Source organism: Dipodomys spectabilis, unplaced genomic scaffold (genome assembly GCF_019054845.1).
Source record: "Dipodomys spectabilis isolate Male_0828 unplaced genomic scaffold, ASM1905484v1 ptg000018l, whole genome shotgun sequence".
Lineage (NCBI taxonomy): Eukaryota > Metazoa > Chordata > Mammalia > Rodentia > Heteromyidae > Dipodomys > Dipodomys spectabilis.
Window position 1 is genome coordinate 14659158 of NW_024870695.1, and position 21763 is coordinate 14680920.

Here is a 21763-nt window from a genome sequence, read left to right on the forward strand (position 1 = left end):
TATCCTGGCAACTGGCTGCAGGAATGAAGGGGGAGGTCTGAGAAAGGCAGCCTGATCCATCTTGTGGACAGGCAGGGACATGATAGAGACCCCAGCTCAGCCACGTTAGTCACATAGCTGCGGCTCAGGCAGACCCCAGCCAGATAAAACCTCGTCAGCTTCCTCCCACCACGTTAGTCACATAGCTGCGGCTCAGGCAGACCCCAGCCAGATAAAACCTCGTCAGCTTCCTCCCACCAGCCCTCCTGGGCTGGCTTATTGTTCTTTTCTTTTGTGTTGAAAGAGGAAAAATTTGAGGTGAAACTGCAAGGAAGAGAAGAGGCTGGTTCTTTTTTGTTGTTGTTGGTCGTGGGGCTTGAACTCTGGGCCTGGGCGCTGTCCCTCAGCTCTTCAGCTCAAGGCTAGCGCTCTACTACTTGAGCCACAGCGGCACTTCTGGCTTTTTCTGGTTTTATGTGGTGCTGAGGAATCGAACCCAGAGCCTCATGCATGCAAGGCAAGCACTCTACCACTGAGCCACCTTCCCAGTGCCAAGCCTGGTTCTTATCTTATCTTTTTCTGCCTTTCTTTGCTGTTGAGACCTGCAGTCCATTCTTGGGGTCAGAAGGTTGCTTTCCCCTTGGGGCTGGAACTCAGGTTGCATGCATACCTCGCCCCTCCTTTTTGCCTCCCAAGCAAGAATCCTAGTTTCTCAGCTCTACTCCCCAAATGAAGGAATTATGCTTTGAATGCAAATACAAGATGCACGCTAGAAAGCCTTAGGAGGGAGACGGGGACACCATGAAGAATTCCACATTTCAGATCTTCAGGAAAGTCCCAGCCTGCAAATAGCCATGGAAAGTTCTGGGCAGAGACAAGCAAAGAGCATATGGAAGATTGCAAAAGAGACTGAAAAGAAAATCTGGAAATTCAAAATGAGCAGGCTGCCTGTCTAGGCTTCTCAAGTTTTGTATAATCACTGGGGTTGTGTACAGTTTCTATAAACATTATATAACACAGGCCACAGAGTAATGAGTGACTGGGGTATTTTTTTCTCTTCTAAACAGACACTTGATTACCTAGAATTTTAGATTTGAAAAGATCAGAGGCCTGTCTAACCCCAGGTCCTTATAGTTGTTTTTTTGGTTTTTTTGTTTTTGTTTTTTTTTTATGATTGGGGTCTTGAACTCGGGGCCTTGAACTCAGGAACACTGTCTTTGAGTTTGTTTTCGCTCAAGGCCACTGTTAAGTCACATCGCTAGACCTCTTGTACTACTTTATGCAAAGCTTTCTTTGTTCTAGCTATCTTGGATTTTTCCTCTTTTTTTTTTGGCCCATGATGGGGCTTGAACTCAGGGCCTGGTGCTGTCCCTGAACTCTTGCTCAAGGCAAGCACTCTACCACTTGAGCCACAGCACCACTTCTGGTTTGCCGGTGGTTTATTGGAGATGAGTCTCATGGACTTTCCTGTCTGGGCTGGCTTTGAACCGAGACCCTCAGATTTCAGCCTCCTGAGTAGCTAGGATTATAGGCATGAACCACTGACATCTAGCTCAAAGAGAATTCTCTTTGAGTGCCCAGGCCCAGAGTTCAAACCCCATGACCAACAACAAGAAAGAGAAAAAAAGAAAGAAAGGAAGGAAGGAAGGAAGAAAGAGAGGGGGAGGGGGAGGGAGGGAGAGATGGAAGGAGGGAGGGAGGGAGGGAAAGGAAGGAAGGAAGAGAAAGGAAGGAAAGAAAGCAAACAAAATATTCAAATCCTAGTTACACACAAAGAGTGTATTTGGGCTGGAGGTGTGACTTAAGTGGCAGAGCATCTATCTGCCCAGCAAGAGAAAGATCCTCACTTTTTCACTTAGAACCATGGCCAGGTGCCAGAGGCTCATGCCTGTACTCCTAGCTAATCTGGAAGTTGAGAGCTGGAGGATCATGGTTTGAAGCCAGCCTAGGTGAAAAGTCTTCAAGAATCCATCTCCAATTAATCAGCAAAATGTCAGACTGGAGGCATGGCACAAGTGGTAGAGTGCCAGCCATGAACAAAAAAGTCAAGTGAGAGAGAAGAGGGCTGAACAAAAGAAAGTGATATTGTCATAGGTTTTATTATTGCTGTCTTTGGTAACTTTTTATTTTGCTAAAGTTCAAACTGGTAAAGAATATTAAATATAGGACAACGAACTCTACCCAAATCCATCAACGGTTCACATTTAGCTCCATTTGCTTTGTTCTTGTCTAACTACATGCTTACGCACACATATTTTCCTGAATTTTTTGAGAGTAAGTTGAAGACATTGTGTCCCTTTACTCCTAAATGCTTTAATATGAGGCATGATCTTAACACAAAAGCCAAAAATCCCTTACAAGATCTCAGTATAATGATCAAAATCAAGGCATTTAAATTTTCCCTGAGTCTATTACCTAATTTGCAATCTATTTTCAAATCCCTTCACTTTTCCCAGTACCATACCACTCCCTACCCCCAGCTCCAGAACCCATTTAGAATGATGGAGTTGTCCTACCTCTTTGGAAAAGAGCCTTCCTTGGTCCTGGGGCTTGAATGCAGGGCCTGGGCTCTGTACCTGAGCCTCTATGTGTTCAAGGATAGTGCTCTACCACTTGAGCCACAGCACCACTTCTGGCTTTTTCTGAGTTTATGGGAGATAAGCGTCTCACAGACTTTCCTCCTGGCCTGGCTTTGAACCTTGATCCTCAGATCTTAGCCTCCTGAGTGGCTAGGATTACAGATGTGAGCCACCCACCAATGCCAGGTTAGGGCTGTGCTTGTTATCATCATTTTGCTTTATCTTAAAGACAGGATGTCTGTGTAGCTCAAGCCAGCTCAACCTTCAGCTCCTACTCTCTCCATCTCAAGTCCTGGGAACTCGGCAGTGTGCCACCGCATCTGGTTACTTCTTTTGGGGCACAAGCGATCTTCTTGCCCAGCCTCAGCCCCCTGCAGGTACCCAGCACTGAACCTAGCTCTGATTCTGTTTCAACACTTCACCGTTGCTAAGAGCAATTTAGAAAGTTGTCATGAAACATGCTGGCAGTCACAACATTCTACCATCCAACGATGAAGATCTGGCTTCCCTGAGGAGAGCAAACAAATGTGCCACAACCTGAAGATCATTCCCTGGAAACTTCCAAAATGTTTTAAGAGACAGAAACATTAGGAATCAGGGAAGCCTCCTGATGAGACCCTTGGAAGGGAGTGTCCTCAGAGAGAGGAATGGCTCCCAGGGAACTTGCCTATAAATTTGCATCATTACTTGTTCAGCATACTGCTGAATGTTTCAGGCCCCTGGCAGACAGGGCCTAGAGGGTGGGCACATTCTTGTTGGTTCATTTGTTAAAATGTCGGGCCGGTGGAACTAAGCCTTAAGTCCCCCAAAAGGGCTATTTCTATTCATCATGAGTTGAACCCTTAACCTCAAAGATCAGTTATGGTGGAGCTAGATGGACAAATCAATTCCCAACTACTCCAAACATGTGTCAGGCTGATGGAGAGTAGATGCTATTGACTTTCCACCATCTTGGAAAATAATAACAATAGGCTTAACTGTCTGAACAAGGTGGTCTGCCAAACAAAGGGCAACTTGGGTTCCTGCCATAATCTCAGAGTAACGTTTCTGTGGATTTCCCCTTTGTTACTCATCCCATGTGACTGGAAGGACAGGTGTATGTCACCATGTCCAGCTTATTGATGGAGATGAGGGCCTACTCAACTTTCCACTCAAGCTGTCCTTGAACCTCAGTCCTACGTATGTCTGCCTCCTGTGCAGCTGGGATTACAGATGTGAGCTACCATGCTTGGCACACATACATTTTTTACAGGTGTGACATTATTTAAAAATCTGTAACCACTCTCTATAAAGCATATAAGATACAATTCAAGCCGGGTGCTGGTGGCTCATGCCTGTAATCCTAGCTACTCAGGAGGTTGAGATCTGACTATCACAGTTCAAAGCCAGCCTAGACAGGAAAGTCCGTGAAACTCTTGTCTCCAATAAATCACCAGAAAACTGGAAGTGGTGCTGTGGCTCAAGTGGTAGAGCGCACAGCTTGAGTTGAAGAGCTTAGGGACAGCACCCAGGCCGAGAGTTCAAGCCCCACGACCACCACCAACAAAAGATACAATCCAAGTATCTTGGTCCTATATTCAAAATTATCTTCAAGTGTCCACTGTAGATCCAGCCAAAAGTAGTGTCCATGGGCAACTCCTCCTCTTGGCAATGATCTTCCCTTATGCCCCTCCTGTCTTCACTCCACTCTGTTCCACCTCTCACTTCTTTAAAGACTGGATTTTGTGGTTCCTTCTAGAGGCCCCAGCTTTTCCTTTAGAACTGGGTGTCAAAAGCATTTGGCAGCTCTATTGCTTCTTTGGCTCTTGCCGCAAGAGTTGATAATGATGATGATGATGGTGATGATGATGGTGCGTGCGTGTGTGTGTGTGTGTGTGTGTGTGTGTGTGTGTGTGTTTGCAGGGATGGGAATCAACCCAAAGGCCTTTTACATGCTAGGCAAGTGCTTTGCCACTGAACTACCCATCCCCAACTCATAATTTTTTCCCTTAACCCTGTGTCTCTCCATCATAAAACAGTCAAGTCTTTGCCTGGGTTAAGATGTTTAAGGGGTGAGTTTGCTCTAACTCTTCTTTCTATATAATCAGTGGACCAGGAAGCCCCAACTTGTAATTTTTTTTTCAGTTGTGGGGCTTGAACTCTGGGCCTGGCCTCTTCAGCTCAAGGTTAGGGCTCTACCATTTGAGCCACAGCGCCCCATCCAGTTTTCTGAGTGGCTTATTGGAGATAAGAGTCTCACTGCCCGGGCTGGCTTTGAACCGGGATCCTCAGATCTCAGCCTCCTGAGTAGCTAGGATTACAGGTGTGAGCTACTGGCTCCCAGACCAACCTGTAATTTTTTTTTTTTTTTTTTTTTTTTTTGCTGGTCGTGGGGCCTGAACTCTGGGCCTGGGTGCTGTCCCTCAGCTCTTCAGCTCAAGGCTAGTGCTCTACCACTTGATCCACAGCGCCACTTCCAGCTTTTTCTGCTTATGTGGTGCTGAGGAATCAAACCCAGGGCCTCATGCATGCAAGGCAAGTGCTCTACCACTGAGCCACCTTCCCAGCCCCCCAACTTGTAATTTTTAATGCATCTCCTCAAGAGTTTAAACTCTTCAAGAACAGAGACATTTTAATCTCTTTCCACCTTATAAACAGTGAAATGCCATGCATATAGTTGGAGCACAATGCATGTTCACTTGTTTGAAAAGAGTCTATAACCAAAGTGTTAATAACAGCAGGTGAACACGAGCACATAATAAACATTGGACATACTGTATACATGTTGTTTGGATTACCTTTTTCACCCCTTCCACTGCCATCCAGTGTGATCTAAAGGCAACTGCAATCCCCATTTTACTGATGAGGAAATAGAGGCTTAGGGAGCTAAATAATTCATCTATGTGACTCCAACTATCGCAAGAAGGAACTAGAATTCAACCCAGATGTTCGACTCCAAAGTCACTGTTCTTAACCACCTTGCTGTGGTTACATTTGAATAGGACTATTCCTCCATCTGAAGACTTCAAATAATAATAATTGTGATAATGATGATGACCCATAAACGTCTTCCACAGAGCCAGGTGTTGGTGGCTCATGACTGTAATCCTACCTATTCTACTCAGGAGGCTGAGATCTAAGGATCACAGTACAAAACCAGCTTGGGCAGGCAAGTCTATAAGACTCTTCCAACTAATGTAAAAAAGCAGAAAGTAGGGCTGTGGCTCAAGTGGCAGAGCACTAACTTCAAGGAAAATTAAAAAAAAAAAAAAGCTCATGGTCAGGCCCTGAGTTCAAACCCCAGGACATGTACCAAAAATAAATTAACTAATTAAGAAAGAAGGAAAGAAAGGAAGAAAGGAAGAAAGAAAGAAAGAAAGAAAGAAAGAAAGAAAGAAAGAAAGAAAGAAAGGAAGGAAGGAAGAAAGAAAGAAAGAAAGAAAGAAAGGAAGGAAGGAAGGAAGAAAGAAAGAAAAAGAAAGAAAGAAAGGCAGGCTAAGCAAAGCGTGAGGCCTTGGGTTCAAGCTTCAGTGCTAGCATCAAAAATAAATAAAAATAGCTGGGCACCAGTGGCTCACACCTGTAATCCTAGCTACTCAGGAGGCTGAGATCTGAGGATCATGGTTCAAAGCCAGGCCAAGCAGGAAAGTCTGTGAGACTCTGATTGCTGATTAACAACCAGGAAACCAGAAGTGGCGCTGTGGCTCAAGTGGTAGAGCGCTAGCCTTGAGCTGAAGAGCTGAGGGACGGCGCCCAGGCCCAGAGTTCAAGCCCCATGACCGACCAAAAATTAAAATAAATAAATAAATAAGTCTTCCATGCAAAGTGGGGCTTTGATTTGCTTAGGAAGCTCTTTCAGTGTTTCAATTCAATTCTTTCTTGAATTGAAAACGAACTTCAAAGTCATGTTAGCATTTGGCATGAGCTTTAAAGGGCTACTCCTTTCTTTCATTTATTTCCTTGTGGAGGCATGGAAGAGTCAGAAGGCATTTTCTAACCTTAGAGTTGTTTAAGATTCACATCCTCTCTTGGGTTTCTGAATCTCAGGCCCTGTCAGATATCTGTAATTTTTAGTCTCTGCCCTACATGTCTGGCAGGGCTGAGTAGGATTTGGATTTGGTAGGGAGGATAGCAAAGAGGTCGGGTTGAGTGTTCTCACAAATGGGGTTGAGTTGGGGTTCTAGTGGGGATCTGTGTAAGTGACAGAAAGTAGCAAGGATGTGGGGATGGACTTCACACAAGACATCACAGCAAGGCCGGTCCTATCACAACCAGCTGAGGTCATCAAGAGTGTGGGGGGAGGGAGGGCTGGTGAAGGAAAGAAACAATAGAAGGCCAGACAAAGGGAAAAGAGGGAAGATGGAGCAAAAGTTGAAGAGATGAAATTTTGCAGCAGGGAAAAGAGTAGATGGAAGAAAATGAGAGGTGGAAAGCCAGGTGCTCACGTCTCACACCTGTAATCCCAGCTACTCAGGAGGCTGAGATCTGAGGACTGCAGTTCAAAATTAGCCAGGCCAGGAACAATGTCCCTAACACTCTGATCTCCAATAGAAGACCATCTCCCCCCCAAAAAACAAAAAAAACTAGTAGTGATTCAAGTGATAGAGCCACCAACCTTGGGAGGGGGGAAGGGGAAGCTCAGAGACAGTGCCCAGGTCCTGAGTTTAAGCCCCAAGACTGACATCACAAATAAGTAAATAGGAGCTGGGAAGGTGGCTCAGTGGTAGAGCGCTTGCCTTGCATGCATGAGGCCCTGGGTTCGATTCCTCAGCACCACATAAACAGAAAAGGCCCGAGGTGGCACTGTAGCTCAAGTGGTAGAGCGCTAGCCTTGAGCTGAAGATCTGAGGGACAGCGCCCAGGCCCAGAGTTCAAGCCCTACAACCAACACACACACACAGAGACACACAAAACACATACACACATAAGTAAGTAAATAAAAACCAGTTCAGAAGCATAGTCTTCAGGCCATCTACGGGCACCCAGCTCTTAATATTCCTCCCTACACTCCTGAGCTGAAGCGCCAGGACTAGCATCATAAATAAGTAAATGAAACGAATTCAGAGGCCTAGTCTTTAGGCCATCTACCAGCTCCCATCTCTACATTCCTCCCTAGAATCTGGAGGTACAGGTGCCCACTCTCCAACCTCTAACCTTAGTTACTAACCTCCCCCCCCCCCCCCCACACACACACCCAGGGTTAGAGGAGAGGGAGCAGCAGCGGAGAGTTGCAACACCATCCATGCAATGTTCCCCAGGAGTTGCCAGTTCCCTGATGCCATTGCTTCCCCCTCCCCACAGACCCCAGCTCCTGCAGCCCCCTTGTCCCCCCCCTCCCATCGCTCCAGAGGGGCGCGCATCCCTGTCCCCCCCCCTCCCGCCCACCCCGCTCCCGTGTCCGTCGGAGCCATCCATCAAGGGTGGCAGGCTGAGGGAAACATGAAAAAGAGCCTATTTGGCTATGAACATCCCCTCCCGCTTTGTTGTCTCTCCCCTCCCCACTCCCCTCCCAGCCCCCACCCCTTCTTCCCTCCCCCCTTCCTCCCCTCCCACTCTTTTTTTTTTTTTTTCCAGGAGACAAAACCAGACTGACAAGCTGAAGACTCAAACATTAATCAAACTGCGCTCCGGAACCACCTTTCCCTCGCATTAATAAATACATTTGCGGGCCCTCATTGGACAGTTGGCCTAATTTGTTTCTTTTTGCAGGGTGTGTGGGGGGGGCCGCGGCGCCCGCCCCCTCCCCTCCCCCTCCTCCCCCCTCCCCGCCCCGCCCCCGCTCCCAGCAGCCCCGCGCGAAGCAGATGTTCCGCCGCGGACGCCGAGCCGCGCGCCCCGGAGGCCGCGGTTGCCATGGCGACGGCCGGGGCCGCCTGCTGTCGCCGGGGCCCCGCTGTCTCGCCGGCTCCGTGATTACCTCCGTCTCCGCCGCGTTCGCCATACGGCCGGGGATTCTAATCAGATCCCCCTCCCCCTCTACCCCCCTCCTCCCCTCCGCCCGGCCCCCTCTACCCCCCCCCATCCTCGCTCATCCCCGGCGCTCACGGAGCCCTGCCCGAGCATCCCCACAGGTGCCCAGGGGACTCCAGGGCCAGACGTGCCCTGCCGCCCCTCCCCCTGCCCGGGACCTCCGCCAGACACACACTACGCCATCGTGGGTGGCACGGGGTCCCCCCAAAACCAACTTCCTTTGGAAGCCAGTTAGCGAGGGTCAGGCAGCAAGACCAGCAACCTCAGCCCCTCGGCTCTCTGCACAGAGATTCGGGAAGTGCTGGGCGCGATGGTCTGCACGGATGGGTGGGTACTGTCTGGGCTTCAGGGTCTCTGCCCTGTGCCTTCTGCTTTTGCGGGGAGAAGCAGAGGAGCGCAGGTTAGGCCTCAAATCCTGAAGAACTAGCCTGCCTTAGGCCTGGAGTTCCAGGCAGGCGCTTTCCCCCCTCCCCACAGCTCAGCAGCCCTGCTGGGGACAGCATTTCCCCCAAACTCCTTGTCTGAGCATGCTTTGTGCATTGGCTAGTCCCTGATGTACCCCTAGCCCGTAACCTGGCAAGGAATGCCCTGAGAACCCACTCCAGATTCGGTAGAGGGCAAGGGGCAGACACTTAGGTGCCTGAAGGTCTCTCTGTCTTTGCCTGTCTCTCTGTCTGTGTCTCTGTCTCTCTATCTTTCTCTTGGTGGTGGTGGGGCTTATACTTAGAGGCCTGGGTACAAGAGCTCTGCCATCTGGTTTTTTGACTAGTTAATTGAAGATAAGAGTTTCACAGGGACTTTCCTGCCCTGCCTGGCTTTGAACCAGGATCCTCAGATCTCAACCTCCTGAGTAGGTAGGATTACAGGCAGGAGCCACCATTATGGCACCCTTGCCAAGCCCTTGAAGGTCTTTTCCCTGAGGCTTCTCACAGGATCCTGGTGTTAATCCCTTTTCCCAACATCCCTGGCTTTGGAAGAAATGAGGTAATAACAGGCCACAGGCTAGAGAGCACAGAGCAGTGGGGACTCTGTGTGTGTGTGTGTGTGTGTGTGTGTGTGTTCAGCATGGTCACAGGCAGAGCATGCAGGGAGATGAGATTCTAGGCACAAATTCCATATCTCAGCTTAAATTACCAACCAGGAAATCCAAAGATAGAGTAAAAAATAATTCTGCTTAAAGAGAGAGACGACTTGGAGTGATGAGAAGTGGAGAGGCACACTTGTTCTAGAAGAGCTGTGGATGCAGGAAAACGGTGATGCTTGCTTGAACATTCTCACAGCATTCCAGATGCCAGCCATCTCCCTATGTTCCCCAGCAGCCCTGAGCTGCAGCGGTGATTGAGAAGAAACGTGACTCTCGGGTTTTCTCTCCTGAGTGTACTACGAATTCTCATGTTTGCTGAGTGCTGGTGGCTCACGCCTGTAATCCTCGCTAGTCAAGAGGCTGAGACCTGAGGATCAAGGTTTGAAGCTAGCCCAGGTAGGAAAGTCCATGAGACGGTTATCTCCAGCTAACCACCAAAAAGACAGAAGTGGAGGTATAGCTCAAGTGGTAGCCTTGAAGGGAAAACAACAACAAACCAAAAACCCAAAAAACTAAGGGACAGCACCCAGGCCCTAAGTTCAAGCCCCAGTGCCAGCACCAAAAATAAATAAAACTTTAAAAATCCTTGTGTTAGAGTGACAAGAGCCTTTAGAGATCTAGATCAATCTTTCACTTTATGCATGAGAAAACTGAGATGCAGAGAGGAATTCTAGCTGGCTCAAGACCCATAGGAACACACTGTAGGACCTGCCTGGCTTTCTGTATGAGGACCACTGAGGCTATTTCTCTCTTGCCTCGTGTATAGATGACTGGGCTGGGAACCTTGGTTTCCAAGAGGCACAGACAGAATCCCAAAAATCTCAGGCCTTTCCAAGCCTCTAGTCACCCTGTCCCCTGAAGGCCTGTCACCTGAAGGTGGATTCACTGGAGTGACAGCTCCCCATTGGCTCTGGCTGGCCTTGGGCCTCTCTCAGGGGTGAAGAAGCCATTGTGAGACCTCCTCCAGTCGATTGTCTCCAGCTCTGTCTTTGTCTGTCTGTCACTCAGAAGGGAACCACTGAAGGGAGAGGTCAGGCTGGTTTGGTGGACAGGGAGAAAGAGGTCTGTCCCTGGTAGGGAGGGGTGGGCAGATTTCCCTCCCTGCTTCCTCCCCCAGCTCCTTTTTCAGACCCTCAGCTGACTCCCCTAAGGAATTCACAGGCTGCTGCTTCCTTTCAGGACCGGGGCACCAACGAACTGCCCACAAATCCATTGTCTTCTTGCCATGCAAAATCTTGGGTCCTCATTGGAATTCTACTCCCTTACCTGTCAGCCTGTCTCTGAATAAAAGAGGTTCCACAGGGATCTAGCTCAAATCTACCAGGCAAGGAGGTTCTGTTACACAACCCTGTGCACCTCCCACACCCCACATGTTTTGTGATCTCATTCCAATACTCTCCTGTCCTCTTGCCCCCACCGGCGTTGAGGTCTCCATGCTTTCCAGCACCTCTACTACCATCCTACACAGCACCAGCCCTCTGGCTGGTTTCCTGGCTGCCCCAGCTTCCACTGTATACTGACCCGTCTCCCCAGATTATGCTGTTTCCAGTCTCCCCCAGTTCCCTCTGCACACGAATCTACCTCCCCAGCTTCAACTGTTTTCAGGCTTCTCTTTCCTCTCTGCCCCCCCCTGTACACGAACTGTCTCCCCAGATCCTGCTGTTTCCAGGTCCCCCCCATATTTCCCCGGTACACAAATTGGCCTCCCTGGGTTCAGCAGTTTCCAGAACCCCCTTGCTCTCTCACTAGGCAGTTCCATCTCCCTAGATTCAGCTGTTTTCAGGCTCCCCTCATTTGCCCTGTACACGGGTACCTCTCTCAGGCTCTGCTGTTTCTAGGCTCCCCTATTTCCCTTGTACACGCATCAGTCTCCAGCTTATGTTGATCCCAGCTGCCTAAGGGATTCAGTAGGTTTAAGGAAGAAGAGAGCCAGAAAGAGGGAGAAAAGGAAGGTTGTCACTGGGGAGACTACTTATTTATTTCTCCTGTTTCTCAGAGCCCTAAGCAGCTTGTCCATGGGCAGCCTCTGGGCTTCTGTTTCTACAAATAGGCCCCTTAAGACAATCTGCCTTGGGATATTCCAGTTTCCTCCTCCCTGCTGCTGCCTGGGAACTGAGCTTGGGGCTGAGCTTCCTTTCAAAGGCCCATCTTGGCAGGCAGCTTGCGAACTTGTGAACGCAGGCAAGAATTCAGCAGGCAAGAACCTCCCCAGGCCCTGGACTCCTGTTTCCTTCTTGCCTTGCCAGCCCCTCTTGTCTTTTCCCACCTGCAAGACTTGCACTCCTCTCCCCAAAGGAACCCCCCAGAATATAGGGGGATATTGATTAGAAAACGGCATTCTTTCTTCTTTCCATTCTCAGGATGGAGAAGAAGCATGCTCAGGCCCTGGAAACTTGGCATCTCAGCATGCTTTGCAGGCTTTGTAAACAATATATTTTTAATCTATGTTGCATAAAAGCAGATACCCACACATCCAGTTCCTCCTGACAGGGACGGTGCAGACACTCTGTAAGACTTCCCAAGATTCGCAGCTTCTCTGCTTCATTTCAGTATTGCCCCTCAAAGTTTCTCCTGAGATTTGAGGAAATGTGTTTAATCCCTGTTCTCCTTTCTCCTCTCATACTCACCTGCCCAAGTAGCCCAATCCCAGCCATTTTGGCAGTTCTAATGCTGCATCTTGCTGGCCTTAGCAAATGTGCTGGGTTTACCGGGGGACACACAGGCTAAGGGCAGTCCTGTTGTGGCCAGGAAAGTACCTTTTTCTCTTTTCTTGTTTTGTACCAATACTGGGGCTTGAACTCAGAGCCTCATATTCTCACACTCAAGACTGGTACTTGTTGGGCGCCAGTGGCTCACGCCTGTAATCCTAGCTACTCAGGAGGCTGAGACCTGAGAATCTCGATTCAAAGCCAGCCTAAGCAGGAAAGTCCATGAGATTCTTATCTCCAGTTACTCACCAGAAAACCGGAAGTGGCACTGTGGTTCAAGTGGTGGAGCACTTACCTTGAGCTGAAATAACTCAGGGACAGCACCCAGAGTTCAAGCCCCATGACTGACAGAAAAACAGAAAAAAAGACTGGCCCTTTACCACTTGAACTGGTTAATTGGAGATAAGAGTCTTGTGAACTTTTCTTCCTTGGGCTGGCTTCAAATTACAATTCTCAGATCTCAACCTCATGAGTAGCTAGGATTACAGGCATGAGCCACCAGTGCCTGGTGAACACAGACCTTTCTTGAAAATGAAGCCCAGACTCATTGCTCCTGCCCCCAGGACCAGACAGCAGACTTAGTTTCCTCATCTGTCAAGTGAGGATGACAAATCTGCCTATCTCACTGAGGGGGGGACAAATACTTTTGCAGACATTGACAAATGTGAATCTACATGTCTTATTTAAAAGAATCTCGTATGAGAAGTTAGTCTGTTTTGCATATAAAATTTCCTATAGCTGGGCATCGGTGGCCCTGGTTTATAATCCTAGCTATTCAGGAGGATGAGATCTGAGGATTGCTGTTCAAAGGCAGACTGGGTAGAAAAGTCCATGAGTCTTATCTCCAATAAAATACTCAGAAAAAGCCAGAAGTGGTGTTGTGGCTCAAATGGTAAAATGCTAGCCTTGAGTATAAAATAGCTCAGGGCTGGGAAGGTGGCTCAGTGGTAGAGTGCTTGCCTTGCATGCAGGAGGCACTAGGTTCGATTCCTCAGCACCACATAAGCAGAAAAAGCCGGAAGTGGCACTGTGGCTCAAGTGGTAGAGTGCTACTCTTGAACTGAAGAGCTGAGGGACAGCACCCAGGCCCAGAGTTCAAGCCCCACGACTGACTGAAAAAAGAAAAGTCCATGAGATTCTCATTTCCATTAATCTACTCAGAAAAAGCTGATATTAGCACTGTGGCTCAAGTGGTAGAGTGCTAGACTTGAGCACAAAGAGGCCCAGGAACAGTGCTCAGGCCCTGAATTCAAACTCCAGCACCAGCATAAATAAATAAATAGATTTCACTCAGTACTCTAGTTCCTTAGCCTCTTATTCAACATTCGACTACCCGGAGAAGCAATGTCAAATCTCCAGAGCTAGAAGCGGAGTTGGAGGTGAAGGTCTGTTTTTCTTCATTGGGGACCCTGTTTTCTCAGCACAATTGCTATTTTAGATTCCTCTCACCTTCAGATGTGGGACCCCTCAACATTCTCCCCTGTGGTCTAGAGGGTCTGTCTTTCTTTCATTCTCTCTTTCTTTTCCTTTTTCCTTCTTTTTTTTTTTCCCTGACCTAGGGCTTGAACTCAGGACTTGGGCACTGTCCCTGAGCTTCTTTTTTTACTCAAGGCTAGCACTCTAACCACTTGAACCCCAGCACCACTTACAGGTTTATCTTGAACCCAGGGCTTCATGTATGCTTAGGCAAGCACTCTACCACTGAGCCACCTTCCCAGCTTTAGAGGGTAAGTCTTGTTACTTTCTCCATCCCCAGCCCCAGCCCCAGCCCCAGCCCCAACCCCATCCCAAGCTGGCTGAGGAGGATTTATACGGTGCTTGTCTTCCAGCACCATCTTCTGGACAAATATGTTACAGCAATCTTTTTTGGCAGCTCAGGAAAAGTTTTTGGCATTTTTGTGTTATCTGCTTCACCATAATAAAGTTCTGAAGTCTGACCTTACCCAGTTCTGAAGTCTGAACTTTTCCTGTTCTCTTTTTTTATTATTTCATTTTTTCTTTCTTTTTTTTTGTTGGTCGTGGGGCCTGAATTCTGGGCCTGGGCGCTGTCCCTGAGCTCTTTAGCTCAAGGCTAGCACTCTACCACCTGAACACAGTCCCACTTCTGGCTTTTTCTGCTTATGTGGTGCTGAGGAATGGAACCCAGGGCCTCATGCATGCAAGGCAAGCACTCTACCACTGAGATACCTTCCTAGCCCCTGAACTTTTCCTTTTCTTAAGAGGAATGTTCCAAGCCGGGCACTGGTGGCTCACGCCTGTAATCCTAGCTACTCAGGAGGCTGAGATCTGAGGATCACGGTTCAAAGCCAGCCCGGGCAGGAAAGACTGTGAGACTCCTATCTCCAATAAACCACCAGAAAACCGGAAGTGGCGCTGTAGCTCAAGTGGTAGAGCGCTCGCCTTGAGCTGAAGAGCTGAAGGACAGCGCCCAGGCCCAGAGTTCAAGCCCCACGACCGACAAAAAAAAAAAAAAAAAGAGGAATGTTCCAGAAACCTTCCAACCATGTGAACATCTGATTGTTCTCCAGAGTGGTAGGGATGGACGGTCCACAACTCACTGAGTCTCTGAAGCAGCTTAGGCAAGTCTGTCAGTCACGTATTTGTCACAGAGGTCCCCAGCACGCCCACCCCAAATACCATTGTCACTCACTAAGAAGCGGTCACCTGCAAATAGGGGCATAGTCTCTGTGGCTTTTAGAGTTTTCTTTTATGTTCAAGTTTCTTTCTTTTTCTTTTTTTCTACTGACACTAAGGCTTGAACTTGGGGCCTGGGCACTGTCCCTGAACTTTTATGCTCAAGGCTAGCACGCTACCACTTTGAGCCACAGCTCCACTTCTGGTTTTCTGGTAATTAATTGGAGAGAAGGGTCTCATGGACTTTCCTTCTCAGGCTGGCTTTGAACTGTGATGCTCAGATCTCAGCTTCCTGAGTATCTAGGATTACAGGTGTGAGCCACTGGTGCCAGGCTTTCCTTAGCTTTTTCACTCAGAGCTGGCACTCTGTCACTTGAGCCATACCTCTACTTTCAGTTTTTGACTATTGGTTAGAAATAAGAGTCCTATGGCTTTCCTAACCCAGGCTGGCTTCAAACTTAGATCCTCATAGCTCAGCATCCTTAGTAGCTAGGAGCTACAGCCACCAGCCCTGGGCTTTATGTTCAAGTATTTTTTTAGCTGAGAGCACATTGGCCATAAAAATAAGGCTGGGAAGGTGGCTCAGTGGTAGAGCGCTTGCCTTGCATGCCTGAGGCTCTGGGTTTGATTCCTCAGCACCACATAAGCAAAAAGAAAAAAGCCAGAAGTGGCGCTGTGGCTCAAGTGGTAGAGCGCTAGCCTTGAGCTGAAGAGCTGAGGGACAGCGCCCAGGCCCAGAGTTCAGGCCCCACGACCGGACCCAAAAAAAAAAAAAAATAAGGCACATATTTGTGCATATGGTTCTAGGGATTGAAGCCAGGGCTACATATACGCTAAAGCGAACAACCACTCAGCCATATTCAGAGCCCTCATATTTCCCACATCTTTTCCTTTTTCTTTTTTCTTTTTCTTTTTGTTGGTCATAGGCCTTGAACTCTGGGCCTGGACGCTGTCCCTCAGCTCTTCAGCTCAAGGTAAGTGCTCTACCACTTGAGCCACAGCGCCAGTGGTTTTCTGGTAGTTTATTGGAGATCAGAGTCTCACAGACTTTCCTCCCTGGGCTAGCTTTGAACTGCCATCCTCAGATCTCAGCCTCCTGAGTAGCTAGGATTACAGGTGTGAGCCACTGGTGCCCGGCTATTTTTTTTTTTTTTTTTTGCCAGTCCTGGGGCTTGACTCAGGACCTGGGCCTGGTCCCTGAGCCTCTCTGCTCAAGGCTAATGAGCTACCACTTGAGCCATAGTGCCACTTCTGGCCTTTTCTGTTTATGTGGTGCTGAGTAATCAAACCCAAGGCTTCATGCATGCTAGGCAAGCACTCTACTACTAAGCCACATTCCCAGCCCTATTTCCCACATCTTAAAAGTCAATTGTCAAAAGAATAAAAAAGAAAAAAGAAATCAGTGGTCATCTGATCGCTGGTGGCTCACGCCTGTAATCCTAGCTGCTCAATCGGCTGAGAGATATCTGAAGATTGAAGTTCAAAGACAGCCCAGGCAGCAAAGTCCATGAGACTCATATCCAACTGCCCAGCAAAAAAACAGAAATGGAGGTATGTCTCAAGTGGTACAACACTAGCCTTGAGTGGAAAACCTAGAACACACACACACACACACACACACACACACACACACCCCTCTCATCTAAGCATAACCTCCAGGGCCTCTGTTCCCTTATTTGGAAAATGTGGTATATATACATACACATGTACACACACATGCACATGCGCGTGCACAGTCACAGGGATTTTATTCATCCATCAGGAAGAATAATAGTATGTATTGCCATTTTCAGGGAAATGGTTGACTTGGAAAAAAAATATGTGAAGTAAGTCAAGTTCAGAGAGACAAAGGGAACAAGTTTTCTCTAAATATTTGGAAGTTAGATTTAAATATAAACATATCTGAAAACATATACAAAGCTACATGCACATATACAAAATGAATCTGACTAAAGTATGGTATAGGAAAAGAAAGAGTAACTTTTTTTTGCCAATCCTGGGGCTTGAACTCAGGGCATTGTCCCTGAGCTACTTTTGCTCAAGGATAGCACTCAACCACTTGAGACACAGTACCACTTCTGGCTTTTTCTGTGTATGTGGTATTGAGGAATTGAACCCAGGGCTTCATGCATGCAAGGCAAGCACCCTACCACCAAGCCACATTCCCAGCCCTGAAAGAGTAGATTCTGGGCCAGGCGCCAGTGGTTCATGCCTGTCATCCTAGCTACTCAGGAGGCTGAGATCCAAGGATCATGGTTCAAAGCCAGCCTGGGCAGAAAAGTCCCTGTGAAACTCTTATCTATTCAGAAAAAGCTGGAAGTGGTGCTGTGGCTCAATGGTAGAATGCTAACTTGAGCACAAAGAGGTTCAGGACAGTGCCCAGGCCCTGAAGTTCAAGCCCTAGGACCGGCTAATAAGTAAATAAATAAATAACTCCTTTGAACAATTGAAAAACAGTTGACAAACCAAATGAACATCAAGAAGCTTAAACAAGCTTTGTCTGACCAAGGGGTGGGGTGGGGTGGGGCTTCTTAAGGAGAAGGGGGGGAAGTCGGTAACTTGAGAGAATGAATGGGGTTGGGATAGCTGGAAGGGAGAGCAAAGCATTGTACTCAAATTGACATCTTGAACTCTTTTTGTACAACTAAAGATAATAGAAAATAAATTAAAACTTAAGGCTAAAAAATTTAGCAAATTGGTGTAGGTACATCGTGTGTGTGTCGCACGCATGCACACTGGTACTGGAGTTTGAACTCAGGATCTTTCACTTTCACTTAGCTTTGCCTTTCAAAGTTCAGGCTCTATCACTTGAACCCCAGCCCCACTTCCAGCATTTTGCTGGTTCACTGGGGATAAACGCCTCTCTGATTTGTCTGCCTAGGCTGGCTTTAACCATAATCCTCAGATCTCAGTCTTCTGAGTATGTAGGTTCCAAACAGGCATGAGCCACCAAAGCCAGGCTTGATAAGTTGTTTTGAGGACAGTAGTATTGCTTTAATAGTACAGAATAGCAAACTCAGTAAGTAATGATCATTTATTCATTGCCTGCTGTGATCCAGTCCAGCCTCTAGAGAGACCTTTCTCTCTCAACTTACTCCAGGCAGACAGATATTTGCCAACAGGTCTCCAGGCAGCCACACAACATTGGAGCTCCATTACTTGGAATTGCCTAAGCAAAACAGATACTCCACACCTCTTTGCTTGGCCGATGCTGTTGCTTATGTATATGTACGTGTATAATATGCGCATATATATATACATATATATATATATATATATGTTCCTTTTGTTTCCCCAACTGTGTTTGATCACATTATAGCTCTGTCACTTCCTCTGTGGATGGATGTTTCTAGTTTCTCATTGCCATTCATAGCTTCATTCCCAACCAAATTGTAATCTACTTAGGTCATGGTCTATGCTTCTCAAATCACTTTTCTCTCAGTGCTATCAACACCTAGTAAGGTTCTTGACTCAGAAAGGGATAAATAATAAATGTCTGTTGAAAGAATTCATTCCGAAAGAGAAGTTTATTTTATTGTTATTATCATCAAGCTGCTTTTCTTACCCAACATCCATATATGTATAACACAGAGTCTATATGAGTTTCCCAGTCACTGTCATTTCTCTGGGTGCTCATCTAAAATGAGAAAGAGAGGGCTGAGAAGTTGGCTCAGTGGTAGAGTGCTTGCCTCGCATGCATGAGGCCCTGGGTTCGATTTCTCAGCACCACATAAGCAGAAAAAAAAGCCAGAAGTGGCTCTTTGGCTCAAGTGGTAGGGTGCTACCCTTGAGCTGAAGAGCTGAAGGACAGCGCCCAGGCCCAGAGTTCAGCCCCCAAGACCAACAAAAAGAGAGAGAGAGAGAGAAAAGGAGAGAGAGAGAGAGAGAGAGAGGAAGAGATGAGGGAGACAGATAAATAGAAATTATGCTAGAATATACTTTGGATCACCATTTGATTAACTTTCACTTTTTTTTAAAATTTTATTTTCGGCCATGGGGCCTGAACTCTACCACTGAGCCACCTTCCCAGCCAACTTTCTCTTTTTATTGAAAAGAAAGTTTTACTGCAGGAAAGAGCACACACATTAAGTATAAGCTTTGTGAATTCTCACAGGTGAAGATATAGAGCAACCTATAATGCGTGTGTGTGTGTGGTGGGGGTACTAGGACTTGAACTCAAGGTGTGGTCACTGTTTCTTAGCTTTTTTGCTGAAGACTGGTGCTCTACCACTTGAACAACAGCTCCACTTATGGATTCTTGGTGCTTAACTGGAGATAAAAGTTTCATGGACTTTCCTGCCTGAGTAGTTTAGTATTACAGGCATGAGCTAGTGCCACTCAACTACTACTTGCTTTTTAAAGGTGTTTCTACTTTGGAATATCACTCAAATTCCATCTCTTCTTTCAATGTTTTACAGTACCTGCAATCCTACTACAACATCTAATCAATTTCTCTTTTCCCAGTGCTTGGATCATGATAAACAGTTAAATATTTGTATGATCTGAGTCAACAGCAAATATGGTTGAATGCAGAAGACTTAGTTTGGAAGGAAAGGGAGGCCAGCAGGGTTCTACTCAATTTGTTCTGGGTAATTTATGCCCATTGCCTACACTGAGATCCAAACTTAAAAGAATAAGTCTCCTCTCCCCTTCTTTCTATATAGCAGAGTAGAACAGAGTTTCACTATCTTTTTTTTCTTCTTCTTCCTTTGACGGTCCTGGGGCTTGAACTCAGGGCCAAGACACTGTTCCTGAGCTTCTTTTTGCTCAAGGATAGTGCTCTACCACTTAAGACACAGCTCCATTTCCTATCATAGAGTAGCTGAACACACAGAAAGTTGGAGCGTCCAGGTGGCTCCAGATCTTCTCCCACCCCATTCCCAGGCCAGGCCCCGCCTCTACCAATCAGTGCAGCGGTGCAAAGATACCCCCTCCCACCCCGTTCCTCCCACCCGGTAGCTGTCCAGTCAGTGGGGAGCCATCCATCACTGTCTGGACGTGAGCCAATCCCACAGGCCCTGCTTTCCTGCTAGCCAATGGGAGGAAGGCAAGGGGCGCGCAGCGGCCGGGAGGGGGCGGGGTCCGTCTCCCGGTAGTATAAAGCGGTTCAGAGCGGCGGGTCCCACAACGTGGGTCCCACGAACCCTCTCTTCCCAGGGGCGCGGCCTCAGTGTTCCCACGCGGAACTTGTATTTAGACTTAGAATACTGGTGTATGTGTGTGTGTGGGGGGGTGTCTCCGTTTCGGACGTGTCCTGCTGCCAGTTCAGCTAGTGAGGAAATCCCCCCCTCCCGCCGCCACGGAATACACTTGGTTCACCCTCAAGGACCCAGAGGCAAAGCCGAGGAGGGGCCCTGGGGGTTGATCGGAAGATCCGGGAAGGTCAGGCCCTGCTATTGCGGGCCGCCGATCGCCCTTCCCGAAACCCAGTCCTCCGCGCCCGCCGGCTCCGGGCTCGTGGCCTGGTTAATGAGGCCCGCTGGGGGAAGCCAGTGCCAACGCCCAGAGCTCTGGGCCGTGGGCCAGGCCCGAAATCCTGGCGGCCCCGTGGCCTGCGCGCGGTGACAGTGGGCCGGGGACGCAGCGAGTCGCAGCCCTCCAGCCCCAGCAGGGTCTCGGGCTGGCAAGGTCTGGTTCCTTCCCTCACCCCAAGCCCTCCAGTGATTCAGCACAGCCGTGTCCTTGCTACCCTCTCCCCGCTGTAGCCATAACCAGCCTTATGGTCCTTTAACCACAAGGAGCCAGGGTATCTTTCTGGTTGCCTTCACGGCACGGACATGGTCCCTGGTTCATTCCCCCACCCCCCCACCCCCCCACCCCCCCCAGATCTGGGCATGTCCCCAACAATAGTGCCCCCCTTAGAACCTGGCTCTGCAGAATTTGCTAAAAATACTTAAAGCTTCCAGAACCTCGATGTTCCCCTCGGGAAAATGGAGACAGGACCATGGAGAGTCAGTGTTGTTGTTTTAGTTTTTTTTTTTTGACGGTCCTGGGGCTTGAACTCTGGGCCCCTGGCGCTGAACCTGAGCTTCTTTTGCTCAAGGCTAGTGCTCTAACACTTGAACCACAACGCCACGTCCAGCTTTTTCTGAGTAGTGGAGACACAAGTCTCACAGACTTTCGAACCGCGATCCTCAGATCTCAGCCTCCTGTGTAGCTAGGACGACAGGCGTGAGCCCCGGGCGCCCGGCGTGGAGAGCCAGTGTTGAAGGAAGCTCCTGGCTTCTGCGTGTCCCCATTCCTGGTCCCTGTATAATTCAAATTGCAAAGCCAGGAATGGCAGGGCTGCCAGGAAGCAACTCGCCCTTCCCGTCTTTGCGGTCGCTGAGGACGGTGAGGAGCCGCCAAGCACTTGGGTGTGACCGCATGTTTGCCCAAGTATTTCTGGAGAATGTTTCCTCTGCTGTCGCCACCCTGGCTTCTGAACAGCACAGTTGAAGCGCATGCTTTCCACGCCCCTCCCGCACCTCTCTCTTTGCCAAAGGGTTATATGCACAGCGCTTGCAAGTTATCTTTGTCATTACCATTATCTTTGTCTTTCTTTTTCTTATTACAGGACCAGGCAAATCCATGATAAATACCCACAGAGCCCGCCCGTAGGAACACTCCAGACTCGCCTCGGTCTTAACTGCAGGGGCGGGCGGAAATTCCTATGCCCACGCTGGCGGAGAACTTGCCGCACCGGTCACGCGTGCTGGTTGCTAGGGCAACGCCCTGCCGCGGGAATTGGATGCAGAGCAGCTAGGACCACTGCTGGGCGGCGGGGAGGAGGAGGGGGTGTCAGGGGGAGGAGGGAGGGTCGTTCCCGCCCTGCAGGCGGAGCTGGTCAA